The following is a 14,987-nucleotide window of genomic DNA, read 5'->3' on the forward strand; positions in this document are numbered from 1 at the left end:
GAATGTGTTGGATTTCAAAGCTCAGAGCCACTTAAAGAGACCTCGCGAGGAACTTAGTCTACGTATCCGCACAGGAAAGGCATAATTACACGTAAGAAGTGTAAGAAAAGAGAGAAAAGAAAAAAAAGCAATAGAGTCTAACGTATTCATGCAGTTAATTTGAATTCGCATAAACAGTGTCACCTACTCAACTTTTACGGAAGACCGGGACGAGCGAAAGAAAATAAAGGGAACTGGAAGTTGGAAAAACGACACGCCATCGTAATAAGTTTAAGAATTACTTAACCACTCGTGTTGTAAGCACGTGTCTTGAATACGTGAATATTTTCTTTCCTTGGCCTCGTAACAATATGTAGTTCCATATTTCCTTCGGCCCAATAGGTCTTGTAATGCTTCTTTTTTCGTTAAGTCAGCGCATATTTTGTCATGGAAGGGTCAGCCAAAGGAGCATTGAGTAATTGTCGTGAAAGCTTTTTGTTGCTTCATTCTCGTGTTGAAAACTTTAAAACGCTGCCGCGTTATGCTCTCAAACCGCAGACGTGGCACTTGCAAAATATACTTCGAGAATATATATATATATATATATATATTTATTTATTTATTTATTATAGTTGTCGTTACAAATGGCCCAATGAAACTGACAATGTGTGTTGGCTATTGTGAATCAGAGCGAATATGTAAACGGAAGCGCCCGAGGCCCTCCTCTGAGCAAGTGTATATGAATCATGGCATTTCTAATTAAAAAATTCAAATTTATCGCTTTACATCAGAGTAACTCCACAGTTTAAACAAAGGGTTGGGCTGCCTTTGTCTCACAGCATTAGTGAGTTATTCATCTGCAAATTGGATGCGGATACAAGAAAAGAACTCGAGTGTAAACCTGGAATTTGGTTTTACATTAGTTCGGTTATGGAAAAAGGTTTCCTCTGCGTAATTTGAATGCTCTTTTGGCAATAAATGCTTCGCGTTTTGGAGAAGGCAGGTAGTAGTCGCGGGATACTTATGTTTCTTTATGAACTGCGACAAGTTTGCCTATATACTAGTATAACAGTTCGCTAACACATATACATCACTAGTCAATAGAATAAATGAAAAAGAAAGGTATAGTTGAAACATTTCACAGTTGTTTAGGATACCAGAAACCCAAGCTACAAACAGAGAGCTTGGCTTAACTTAGCAAATACACATACATCACGCACATTGTAAGTCATCGCATCACACGTTACAAACATAAGCAGCTTCGAAACATGTTGTGTGCCATTAAGAGAAGTATGTACTATACCGTTCCCTGGGTGAGCTGCTTGGTCAGTCGCACGGAAAAGGGAGCATTATGTGCATTTCGCAACCTGATGCATGTTATCCGTAATTAGAAGGAGCGGCATCTCGTAGGAGTTGGCATACCTTGTCTCGTAGAACGGGTCAAGAATAAGTGCGTTGGTTTTTCGGCACAGCGAGGCAGTGCGGCTTAGATGTAAAAATATTTTCAATGAAGCCGAAATTAGTTGAACTTCGTGCTTTTTTTGTTTTGTTCTATAAACTGCATTCATAGCTTCAGTTCCGCGATGGAACTGTGACTGACGACCGTGGGACAGCGAAATGGTTAGGATGTATTGAGTCGTTTCTGTTCATCTGTAGTTAATATCAAAGTCATAAAGCGCCTTTTAGCTTCCGGAAAGCTTTTATTTATTTTTTTCGCGTATATTATCTCACTTAGTAAATCTGGCGCCTTAACCATGCTCTAACGTCCACGCACAGCGTACCGGCTCCTCACTACATAGCTCTCCGCTAGACTTTTGATAAGCAAGAGATGTTGTCGGCTGAACATATATGAGTATTCTGTCCACTCCACAAAAAAAAGAATAATTTTCACGAGAGAAAAGAAAACGAAACTGTATTCAAAATGTTGTACAATGTAACTCGTGCCAGGTGTAAACTATAAGGAGGAACCTACAGAAATGGAACCCGTAGACTCTTCCCTCGTAGAGCTGTATCCGGACCCAATGAGAAAGAAAAAGATCTATGAAATATAGGCACTGAAACGTGCAGCCCATATCTACTATGAAAAACACTAATAGTTTAAATAATCAAATTCTCCCCAACGTTCTTAATTAAAGCACTGCTGGGGGACACGGTGGCGCTGCGCTGTATTGTAAGGAACTTTAATTTGTTCTCGTGGGTGGACAACGAAAGACAAAAGAGATAAGGTCTGGTACTTTCTTGGAAGCGAAGTTTCGAAAGACCCCATCATGCCACCGTGAATGCCATCGCTGTATTCTTCGTTACCATAGTTTGTTGTCGATGCGGCATCATGCCACCGTCTTTGTCGCCGCTGCTGTCATGTCCTTGTCGATCGTGACGCCATCGCCACATTGTCGTTTTCGCGGCGCGGTTGTCGTAATGCCACTGTCGTCGTCAAGGCACCCTTGTTCTCGCGCCATCACTATTGTTTTACCGCAGCCATTTTGAGATCGTTGACAACAGCGTTACAGAGCAAATGATTTAGGCAGCAAAACGTACCTGCCCTATTGGCCTTGACTCAATAATGGTTTTCATAAAATTTGAAATGCTGGCAACATTGGTCCCCTGCTTTTTACGTTAGGTTGTATAATGAATATATAGAAATGACATCAGGAAGTGAGCTATTAAAACACGCTCACACTCATAACAACAATGAAGAGAACTAATTGTCAGCGCGCATGTATGGAAATGAAAAACAGGGTGTTTGACTTAACTCGAGCCAAGCATTACGAATATGCAAATGGTACGTAGCTAGGTACGTACCTTGGTTCCAAGCAGCTACGTGGAAATCGCATATTTTTAATGTTTGGCTCAAGTTACGTGAAACTCCCTGTATAAATGGCATGTCATTTAAAGCAATGTCTACATAAGTGTTCAGACAATGGAAGGTCATAATTAGGAAACGAATGGGCCATAATAATAATAATGTATCAATGACGAAAGTAGACAGACCTTAAGGCACTGGCACACTGAATATAGAGATGGCGAATATTTTTGTCTTTGTGCCCATGTGGCGACACTGCAACAAACGTTTATCAAGGACTCTGCAGTTTCCGCACTTGTACTTGTACTTCTATAGAATTCGTTGTGCACGAATGACGTTGAAGTCCTTGCCCTCTATTTTGTCTAGAAGTAGAGGCGTATACTTATCACCAGTGGAGCGTGCGCGTCACTAAAGCAGCATTGTATAATTGAAGCTCGAATTAATGGCAAAAGCAGTTAGCCCAGAAAGAGGCTCATGATGAGCACAAGACTTCAATGCGATCTAGGAGGAAGGCAGCAGTGTAGCGTGAGGCTGCAACACAGTGGGAACTTAAGCACAAAATTTATTACAAGTCTGTCGTATGTGATGCTCCTACGGCAAACTCGACAGTGCAGCGTAACTTTGGGAAGCACCTTCCCTCGTCACTATGCAGCTACTGAGGCATGCTCTGCCCTTTAAGGGCCTCAATACAAAAAATGGCAAAAATGAATTGCCACTGTGAGCACAGGTTTGCTGCACTGCGAGGAATATTTGTTTTGCGGCTGCACATTTCCAATGTTGTTACCACTTTACGCGTTCTGACAACTCCCTTGTGTCCAGTGTGGGCCATTGCCGAGCTGAAGTCCACTCTGAAGTGGAATTCGCTGCTGCTAGCACTCGCAGCAAATAAAAGTACATCGACCAATTTTAATTTGCTAGAGTAATAACACTGTGTCACCGCTTCAACCGTTATGGCTTGTTTACACTTGTAAGCAGTGGAAATCTATGCACTGTGCACTGTGCGCCAATGTTTCCTATCGACCGGCGTCTCTAACGAGTCATCGCACGTAGAAAGCTCGCAGTCATTTCGCGCAGTCCATTCTCACAGACGAGTGTGCGTACGACGATGAGATGTTTTGTGTGTCACACACACCAGGGAACGATTACTTGCAATGTCTTTGTCTCGCCTCAGCCTTATAGACAACGCGAAATAAAGGGACTGAAGAGACAACAGCACTGTGCGCCAATGTTTCCAATCGACCGGCGTCTCGAAAGAGTCATCGCACGTCGAAAGCTAGCAGTCCTTGATGACCTGCCGGGAAAGATGAGGCAAAGTGATCCGCCCACACTCATTTGGTTGCGAACGAACGAAACTCATTTGTAAAATCTCACCGGAAATAATACACGAGAGAACCATCTTGGTAAGATAAACCCGGGATACATTTGTGGACACATGTAGCCTGCCTTTGTGTCGTTCCTATCAACACATCTGTTAAGCTGGGAAAAGAAAAACGCCACAGTTCTCCATACCGATACGAAATACGAGAGACTAACAAACATAATTTTCCCCTTTACATAGCTCATCAGCACTGCTACTACGCTTCACGTTCTTTGCCAAATTGAAACTGGTGAGCTCTACTCGGCGCATTGGGGGTGTGAGCAACGGGTGCCCCCGTCTCGAGCAGCACGCCACTCATTACGCAGGTGAGGAGCCACAATCCCTTACATGAACTGACAGCAGTAGAGCACAGATGACACAAACTGCACCCCTGATCACATTGCAAGGTGGGCACATTCGACAAAACGTAGGTGTGTAGCAATGCGTGCATCCAGCAACGTTCGTATAACCATGAACTGTCAATTAAGAAAGTAAAGCAGCATTGGCGTTAAATGTCTGGCGCAGTTTGTTTTATAGCTGTCGACGCAATAACTACAGTCAAGTGCGTCAGTCCCTCGGGAGAGTGACAAAATATTCGCTTGGAACCCTTTTGAATACGATCAGTTCGAAACGCATTCTAAGCACAGGGCTGCTTCGCATGTGAAGCTGTAGGTGGCAGTTCCGTGACGTAAAGTAGAGGTTGTGGTCACGTGTAATCCCACAAAACTGATACAAACACCTATATACACCATGGATTCGCCGCTGAAAGCTGAAGGCAGTCTGCGCCCGATGGGATTACGGGGAAGCCTAACTAAGAGTTGAAATTCGCCTTAGAAGCGACCGCAAAGCATCATGCTTAACACAAGCGTAGAATGTGGCGAAACAAGAAATGAAGTTAGATGGAAGGGCAGGTTTGGAAGACCGCGGGTACGTTATGTTGTTCACAAATAACGACGCATTAAGTGATCTAGAAAACTAGGCGTTTGATAGTAAATATGAATTGAAAAGGTTCCTAACACACAATAAAAAAAGACAGTGAGAAAAAATACTTGGTTTGCAGTGCTTACCAAATGTCATGTCCCAACCCTATACTTCTAAGCGCCTCACACCTCCTGCACATCAATCAATTATAGGTGCTTGTGCATCAAACACAACAAACTATCATGTTCACGCACATTGATAACCTCAAATAGTACATAATTAACACCTTCCGTATCATCTTCCTAATCTGCAAAATCTATCTGTGTACAGGACACACGGGAGTGTCGGGGGGTGAGGAACCAATGAAATGGCCTGTGAATCGTCAATGCAAAGTTCCTATATCCAAAGACAAGACCCTGGCGGTCGAATACTGAGACAGCCCAGAAATAAGTCATTGTCTAATGAACGCATAGTGCAGCTAACCTCAACTTCATCCAAACCGAGCGCGGGCGCAGCGCACACTCATTTGCTAATCGTAAAAAAAAAGAAACATGCTTCTCACCTTGCGCCCATGAGCTTACTTCGTGGTATACACACAGGTGGAATACACCCTTTCCCCTTTACATCCTTCTTGCTCAATCCACTGTAGCACGAATAGTCTCGACATGCCCTTCTACTCCGGAACAGTTCTCTTTACCCACTGCGGTCACCCTCCCAACTTCTTAATGGCTGACACAGACAATGACCAACGGCGACCAAAAGAACCTTTCATAATGATAAACTGCACCCTTTGAAAATGTCGCCCGCGAGCCCCTGCAGTGGCCCATTCAATCCGCACTATCGCTGACCAGCGTTCAGCAAAGTAAACATTTTTGGAAAACAACCGCACGACCATAAGGACGATGCAAACAAATGCCTTGCTTTTCGGAGCTTTCTACCAGAGCATGTAACTGCAAGCATTGGTACTCCGTTGGCAATGGCGTTATGCTGCTGGTTTGGCCTAAAGGTCCTTCACACTAGTACCGAAGTGTCAGCTGATGGAGAGGCTTTATTTTGGCTTTGATCGGCCGCGACTCTGACTTCCAGCTGCTGCAGCTGCATTTCACGATGCCGGAAGGTAATAACGTCCGCGAACCGAAGTTTGCGGATATGTTAAAGAACGCCAGGTGGTTAAAAGTCATCTGGAGCATTCCACATCAATGTTTATTTGGCTGCGTGCTCTTTACGACGCCAAAACCGACCGATAGAACGATGTATCAATAAGTAAATCAATATTATTTTGTCTTGCAGCCACTAGCAACATTTATTTTCGTTAGCATGAAGGTCAATCCTTCTGCAATTTCTGGTAGGGTGTGAAACAAGGTGCTGGTATGGATACTGACAGAAAACAATAACACAAGGCCTCGTTTACTCCAATTGCGATGAATACTCAATGTGAAGTCGTTGAAGTTGCGCTGTTTGAAATAATGCTAAACGACTGCCATCGCACGTGCTGAAAGTGCGCATAAACCCTGTGGTTTTCACCCACCGTGGTTGCATAGCGGCTTTGGTGTTGCGCTGCAAAGCAGGAGGTCGCGGAATCAAATCCTGGCCATAGCGACCGCATTTAGATGAGGGCGAAATGCAAAAAAAAAAAACCCTGTGCTTAGATTTAGGTGCATGTTAAAGAACCGCAGGTGGTCAAAATTAATCCGGAGTCCCCCACAACCGCGGGGCTCATAATCGGATCATAGTTTTGGCACGTAAAGCCCCCATCTTTAATTTTAATAAAGCCGCTGCTTACAACCGACTGCCTTTCTGGGTGTGCATTAAGAAATCTTATAACCTAGTTGTGCTTAATGTGAAAATTGTAACAGCGCTAACACATGCATCCAAAAAGTAAGAAAGACGAGACACTAGCGCTTGTGTCTCGTCCTTGTTATTTTGCGTATGCATGTGTTAGCGCTGTTACAATCTCGAAATCAAGTAGGCACCAACTTGCCCAGAAAGAAGTTTTTATCTAGTTGTCCTTAGCAGCCCTGGTCGTTCTCATCCTGTCCGTCATTTACACGCGTATCTTGAAATGCGGTCAGAGAGCAGGATTTTATTTACCAATTGTTTTCAAAATCAGCATTTATGGGGCGCCGAATACCAAATGCCATTTTTAAATGTTAAGGCTCACGCGCGTGTCTAGCGGCTGCGTCTGCTGCGCCCACGCGCGCTTAGCGCCAGCGATGCCAGCGGCTGCTGCTGCTCCCTTGGCAGGTAAAGCAAAGCGAAAGCGTTGCTTTGGTCGTCATCACACGCGAGAAAACTTAGATGCCGGCGATGCGATAAGGCAGCGCATTGCCACGTCGCGTGTCCATTAAAGACGCCCGGAGCAAACGCATCGCAAAACCAGTAGCTACCGCTAGACGACGCTTGCGCAGTACGCAGCCTGCCCAAGCCGGCCACTAGCTCTGACAAGCTTAAGTGCACGCTGTCAGAATAGCGGATACTTGTTCTCAGCTGCGCTTCGCCCAACGGCTTTCTTGCTCCCACCTCTTTGACGTCCATCCGCGCCTTCGCCGTTTTTTCTGCTACAGCAGGTCAGCCTCTCGCCTCAAAACGGGAACTGTTGCACTGTCGTTCACAGTATAATACATTGTGACTTGTGGTGTACGCCGTAGTACCTTGCGCCGTGGTTGTCAGCGCGACTTTCCTGCCTGTGACTCACGTCGCTGCCTGGAAAATTCGAGTGAACTTTGACGCCTATAACGTCGTCGCTACGACACAGTTTTCATGTGCCACGGACAACGTGCTGTCGGAAACCATCCACATATGGGACCGCCAAACGGTATTGTGACAATTTTGTGGAATCCACTATCGCGTTTATTTTGTCTTATCTGTTCTGTTAACATTTGTCATATTGACTGAGTTTATGTTTATCAGGATCAACATCAGATGTCTTGGCAGCGACACGTAAGATGAAGCCCTTATCATAGCATGGGTACCACGTAATCCCAATCTTTTGTTTCAATGACTAGGAAATGCTAATGACGTTCGAAGTATGCTTGGCCTCTTCAACTCTTTAAATGTGCTTAACACAGTTGTCGTCAGTGGCTACGTTTATAATTTCACTCATGTTTGTTAGCGCTACCGGTAACTAGGACTGCGTAACGTTCATAAATGATCTTTCGTTTGCACGATTCGCTGCAAATGTGTCGAGAAGTCGTGGCGTTCTCCGACACCACTGTCGAGAGAAACACGTTCGCGCGAAGCTCGGTTGCATTTAAGCCAGTCGATGTTCCGGGTGCGCAATGAAAATAAATGATTCGTGTAACGCTAGCACAGGCCCTACAACAGGCAGCTTACATACCACAGCGGCGTTTGGACATCTTTACACGGTCCCCTACATTTAGGCACCTAACGTACTAGGCAAACTGCTTACGAGCGCGTTATCACCGTTATCATATATCGCTCGACCAGTCGTGAATCATGGCCTGCCGGGTGCTCTTGCAAAGGCGGCCCATTTCCGACAAGTCGATGCTGCGTCATGTGTGCGCAGGCCCCGCGCCAGATAGAAGTGCAGCTACCGTGCCGTTCGTTGTTAGGGAAACGACGGCCTAACGAAAAGTACCTCCATTCTGCGCCTCTTCGCCGATCACTTCAATGTTTTTTTTGCGTCCACAATAACCCCCTCACATAGATTTTATTAGGAGTTATACACTGATGCGGCGGGTTCGCTTGTTTCGAGCCCACCATCGCAGCGTTTCGCGCTCCTACTGCCTTTAACAAAAGTGGAACCATACACGTGCTCTTGTCTTGAGTACATGCCGGCATCATTTTTTTTTCAAGCGTCATTCTCGCGGTATTATGATTTTTTTTCGTAGACACGTTCTGCGTATTCTTTGTAGCCCAAGAGAAAGATGCTTTTTAGGGGATCATGCTCGGGTTCGTGCTCCTTTGAAGCAAATTGGTCAACCTTCCAATGAGAAGCACGTCTGCCACGCACTCTGTTCATTGTTCATTATAATCGTGCAGTTGAGTTGGAAACAAATGTCTCTGCATTGTGAAAGCGAATTAATTGAGCACCACTACTGATAATCTGCGTGCTTCTTGGTTAATGAGCTGGGGGACTTCCTCATGGACTCGTATAAAGGAGACAAATTCAGTCTGTACCACTTCAGGAGACTTCAGTCTGTACCACTTGACCAAGAAGGCTCATTCGACCACTAAATAGAGGCCGTACCTCTTCCGCGTACTGTCGCACTTCCTCGCTTCTTTACAGTGAAGCTGTTAAGGGCTGCTTCCCCCAGGATCGTGTCCGCGTGTTAACGCAAACCTCCCCATGCGTGGACCAATCCCGAAGACAGTGCAATGCCGGGCCGACCCGCGGCGGAGGTAAAGCAGGCGTCAAGCACGACATATGTGCTTTGATCCCGAAGATATTGCAATGCCGGGCAGACCCGCGGCGGAAGTGCAGTTCGTCATTAGGGGGCCCACATCCCCAGCTTTGCTGGTCATCTTTCTTCACAGAGTGGAAAGGCACTGCGCTTTTTTACGGTCTTGTCGTTTACCGAAGCAGACAGGCTTATTGTAAATGTTGTGCAACAGCGTTTATTTGAAAGCAAGAGTAAAATGGGCAGTTAAGTGAAGCTAACGAGCTTTATGCGGAGCTTGAGCAATCTACGGCATCTAGCGTCGGCAGCAACATTTCTTTTGCGCTTACGTCATTCTGCGAGTGCGCGATGTATGGCTATACGCGTTCGATGTAGCTGTCCGTACTACCGCATGTCCTATCGAGGGCTATTAAAGACGTGGACTGGGAAAAAGAACACCAAACGGTCTTTTGTTTTCTTCCCCTGGCCTCCTTTTTTGCAGCGGGCAATATGATATGCAGTAAACACCAACTAGGCCAACCTCAAGTTCTTCCCTCCATACTATGAGAGTCAGACACGTTGCTTGCATTCCAAACAAATATAGTAAAGGCATTTGTCGAGCCACATTAGGTACTCATAAATCTTGGAAAGGCACAGATTTATAGCTCTGCCCTTTACAAACGAACGTTAAGGAATCAAAAAGTGAAGTCACTGAATTGGTTTCCAATAATAAATAGCTAGAAAACGTATGCATTAATGAAATAAGTCCTTTTTATAACTGTTTCGTATATTAGTAAATTTTTTGAGCGTGAGTTCGCTGGTGCAGTTCCTGGCTGTGAAATGCGCATGCTGATGAAGTCCAACTGCAAAGAACACTCGCTTGCTTAAGTTTGGGGCTTGTTACAGAACATCAGGTAATGCAAATTATTCCGTAACCATCTACGACATCTCTATATACCTCAGTGTTGTTTTGCGAAGTTAAACTGCATAAATGAATCTCCCAGTTTAACTCACTTTGGCTAAACAGGCCTGACCATTCTATAAAGAGAAAACCAAGGTTCCTGTGTCCAAATATATATAATCGTTCAACGAAATCATTAAAATTCGGTATGCAAGGCCCAAAAACACGCTCACCGTTCACAGTGCAGGTAATGGTTTTCGTATCGCGATGTTTAATTCTCATGAACAACGAACTAGGCTGTCATGAAAAGTCGCCTCCTTGCAGTGGTTATCTACTTGGTTTATTCACCTATTGGCTAGCTTGTTGATAACCATGGTGATTTATTAACAAAGTGCTAGCTGCATGGATAACTAATGTACCTGCTTATAGACCAAGCTATTATGAAGGCTAATGGCGTTCGGTGGCATACTGCCACTGTCTTCATTTGGAAACAGCGGTGAACTCATTTTAGTCGCGCCACGTCATCCGTACCATTTTTATACGGTTAACATCGTTGCCACTAGAAATCGACGTGCGATGTCGGCTCCAGTAACATTATTCACTGATAAAGTTATCCCAAAATGGTCGCCGTCTGCGAAAGCCTTCCTCAACAATGCGGAATTGAACATCGGGGGTATCTATTTTTTGCTCCACGTTAAATGCGCAGGCTGGCCGTACAAGCCGAAGTTAAGACCGCGAAAGCTAGACTAGTGCCGTTTCAGTGCTTTTCAGCTGTCGTTATACAAGTTGGCGGGCATTAAGCGAATGTTCAGCGTTCTTTTTTTCTTCCGGGAACGCTTAGTCGTAGGGTAAATCGTTGAAGGACAAAAGGTGACGCCGGCCTGCTTCTTACTAGTGTCCGTGCCGCCTACGGTGTAACGAATGTTTCCACCTCGGCTAATTAGCGAGAGCGCTGGGAAATTGTTCTCGACTGAGATGCAAAGCCGTGTGAAAGCTTTTTTTTCTCCCGTGCATCTAGTCAGCCACCGCACCACGGAAATATATTCTATGGTGATTTTTGTGACGGAGCAGGAACACAGCTCCTCCCCCTTTTCACGACCCCACCTACTGAGTAACAAAATAATACCGAAAGTAAATTTAGAAAATGCGGCATGTTTTAGAAATCTCTACAGACACTGTGGTGCCTAAATTGAGTGTTATCCTACAAATAATAAAGGCTAAATGGCTTCCTTAATTTGCGTAAGCTATAACAATGTGTATTCAAAATTATTTTCCGTTGACCAATGGCGAACGTTAGAAAAATTAAAAATCTAACCCCGGAGTTCATGTGGAACAGCGCCTGAAAGCAGCACTGTAGTTTTCCGAAATTCACCTCTTCATTTTTGCCTGTTTTTCGACTCCCTGCCCTTCGTGCATTTTTTTTTTCTATATATACATTTCCATCTTCATTAAAAATGAATTATCTTTTCCTATTTGTGCATTGCATTGAATGAAGTGTTTACTTCAATATGGACTTCCGTCAACCTCCTAATAATCAAGGTCATTAGTTACTCTGACATTTCGACTTCGTGGCATCACCATAAAACCACTACCTTGGAACAGCGTTACAGCTCATTTATGTGCCATAACATCTTTGATCTTCATGTTTTGGGCCAGTGAGTGTGTCCTGATATTATGAATAAAAATCTCGAGTAAATTGATCAATGGCTTTTTAAGGATCCGGAATTTATTCGTTTACTCGTATGTTCTCTGGTGACGACTGCGAGCATTGGCCGTCATTCACACCAGTGCGAGAAGCTCGTGAGAAAATTAGTGACATATAGTCGAAAATCTAGAAACAACAGCTGAACATGCACACACAATTAAACAGATACATAGTTTTGCCTATATTTTTACCGTTCAAGGGCTGTCTATTAAGCACTACACACGCGTGCGTTAAGTTCTTTCGACGGCTCATCTTTATAAACATTGTTGGCAGTCAATGCCAGGCGGAAGTTCATTCGTTATTGCGTGCATTGAAGTGACATGAATAGTAACAAGAACACTTGATTTGAAATTGCGGTCACAGGTACGTTCTTAGATTACCATTGCATGTCACAATGAACATATTTGATTGTGGGATACAAGAAAGATGAAAAATCGCGTGCAAGTTTTATCACAGAGTAGAACACTACAGGTCTTCAAAATTATATTTAAAGTGCGGGAGGGGGTGTCATAAGCCTACCATCAGGAATGCACAATGCCCTACGGCACGATAATTGTCTATGCGTTCATGTGGAAACTGCTCTTCAAGTTTCATACACTAGAAAAAGCACCATGGCGGTGGTTCTGCTAATAGATATCTACTTGCTGCCGCTGTCCCTTACCTCTATCCTGACTACTAGAAATCTGCTAATTTTCGGTCGTTTTCTGTCTTGACACTTTATTTCGAGACGTAGTGGCCGCAGCGTATACCACAATACATAAAATTATAGCCCGATAACTGATCTTTTGAATGGGTGGTTAAGGCCAATAATTGGTGGGGCAATTTGAGAATTATGTGAAACATCAAAGAAGCCCCTGGAGGAGCATGACTGAAAGAAATAGTTTGCTATTTTAAGTATAAGTGCTGAGAGTCGAGCAAAAAATGTTAAATATACGAAATATATACGTAGTTGCTGCTCCTCAACTTTTGAAAGTCAGATTACGCGAAAAACATATTTTGAGGATTTGTTCGCATCAATACTAGACGTAGTGATGCCCATGCTATGCGGGAAAGCATTAGTTTCGCAAACGTGAAAATTGGTAAGTTCCTATTGTACAGGGAGAACGTCTTGAGGCTCACGAAGCCGTGGCTGTCAGGTGAGGGAGCATGCCGAAGCCTCATCATACTTGTTTACAGCGGTCGAAGAGATCTTCTGTTCAAGCAAGATGGTATACAGTACGGTCAACCGGAGCTGGGGCCTCCACATCGTTCAATTCGTGTGCACTGCTGCACGCCAATGTGAAGTGTCCCACAATATTGTACAGTAATGAAAGAGGGCATCGACGTAGGCGCTCTTCATAATGCAATTGTAGTCAAGTGTTCGACGAAAACCCGTCTGGCGAAGAAACATATTGATGCCAAATAAGATACGTGCACTCGCCAAAAATAATAATAAAAAAACATATTCTTAGCGAGCGCACATTATTTTTTTTTTTTGGTACCAAAATTCAAGTGTGTAAACAGCTTGTCATGACTTGGTCGAAAGTCGGTCTGAAATCGACTACGCGCCCTTGTGCGAGTAAAAACCCCCCACGCTTCTAATAATTTGTAAATACGTCGCCTAAGCAATCACGGATTAAAGCAACCGACGCTGGGGAAAATGAATTTGCTCCTTGATATGAGTCGGTCCCAATTATCAAAATTGTACGCACTCAGGAGCATAGCTTTGTTTTGAGACATTGGTAAAAGAGCCTGTACGTCAGATCGGAAAATGGACAAACCGCGATAAGCTTTTGTGTCTTCGTTGTGGCTCTCACTTAACAATTTCGTCGCCGAGTTAACCAAATGAAAATTTTGCATCTCTTCATTACAAATGTGCAAGGCACATATGACCTGGAAGCTAGTTTCGACGATTCTTTCTGGCGTAGTGTCATTTTTCCAGAATGCCCAATATGCGAAAATGTCAACCTGACTAATAGTTAAAATTCAGTTTTTAAATTCAGATGGTGCGTGACATTGCTAGCAGAATTCAAACACAAATGTTTGCTATTGCGTAGAAAAACTCTTCATCAAATTAAATGATTTTTATAGGCGCGGTAACTAAATAGGTAAACATCTACTTATGAATCAATGCGAGGGTATACGTGTAATTGACATCTGAAAGATTGAAATGGTTACAAACTTCTGCAGGAGAATTTTCAAAAGAGAAAAAAAAGTTTAATTGAATCAAGTGTCAATCTTGTTATATGTAGGACTTGCTACTCATGATTGGGCATGCGACATGAGATGAAAACAAAAAAGTTAAATAAAATCAAAACATGAATAAAATATGTCAGAGAATCTTAAGACTGATTAGGTGAGGGTATGGGGAACCGTATTATAGACCTTTTGGTGGAATCTATTTCTGCCTGTGTTCCTTGTCTTCGCGAGCTCTCGCCTGCGTTTTAACTGCGTCTCAGTAAGGACACATCAAAACGCGCCAAGCGACTCAACACGCTCGCTTACCCAGCCGCGAGGAGCTCATAACTCCAAGGACCACTCAGTGCCGTTTAACTGGGCATTAATGCTTCTTGTTTTAGAAAATCATTTTGTACACTCATGAGGTTGCGCAACCCCCTCCCCATTGGCTGCGCAGTCACCTGCCCAATGACGCATGCACAAGGCTATACATTCAGCCAAGCAGATGGCTACGACGTGACGTAATCAATGACGTATGCACTAGGCCCACCTTTAGTCAACCAGAACCGCGAAGCCGCAATCTAACTAATATGTTTTTTACACCTCCGTTATACCGATCGCTTTACGTCTACTTACCTGGACATGACGCGCTTGCACGAGTCTGTAAAATGCCTATTTCTCCACACTAAAAAACATTCTTCTCCAAAGTGCACACTGAAACGCTAGCTGTTGAAGCCCGGTTAAGCAGGAAATACATTTTTGTATCTTTGATTAACTCTCGTCTCTGTAAAGCTACGGGAACTACAGAACACTGGCACATTACG

The 14,987-nt window shown here is 44.0% G+C and overlaps 1 long non-coding RNA gene across 1 annotated transcript in view; it reads left to right on the forward strand.

The window, feature by feature from the left end:
* Positions 1-7,453: 7,453 nt before the first annotated feature.
* LOC135902070 (uncharacterized) overlaps positions 7,454-14,987 on the forward strand; it is a 750,038-nt gene continuing 742,504 nt past the window's right edge. Inside the window, exon 1 of the long non-coding RNA XR_010564383.1 lies at positions 7,454-7,875. This is a non-coding gene — a long non-coding RNA (uncharacterized lncRNA). The remainder of the gene's footprint in view (positions 7,876-14,987) is intronic.

Source organism: Dermacentor albipictus, chromosome 4 (genome assembly GCF_038994185.2).
Source record: "Dermacentor albipictus isolate Rhodes 1998 colony chromosome 4, USDA_Dalb.pri_finalv2, whole genome shotgun sequence".
NCBI lineage: Eukaryota > Metazoa > Arthropoda > Arachnida > Ixodida > Ixodidae > Dermacentor > Dermacentor albipictus.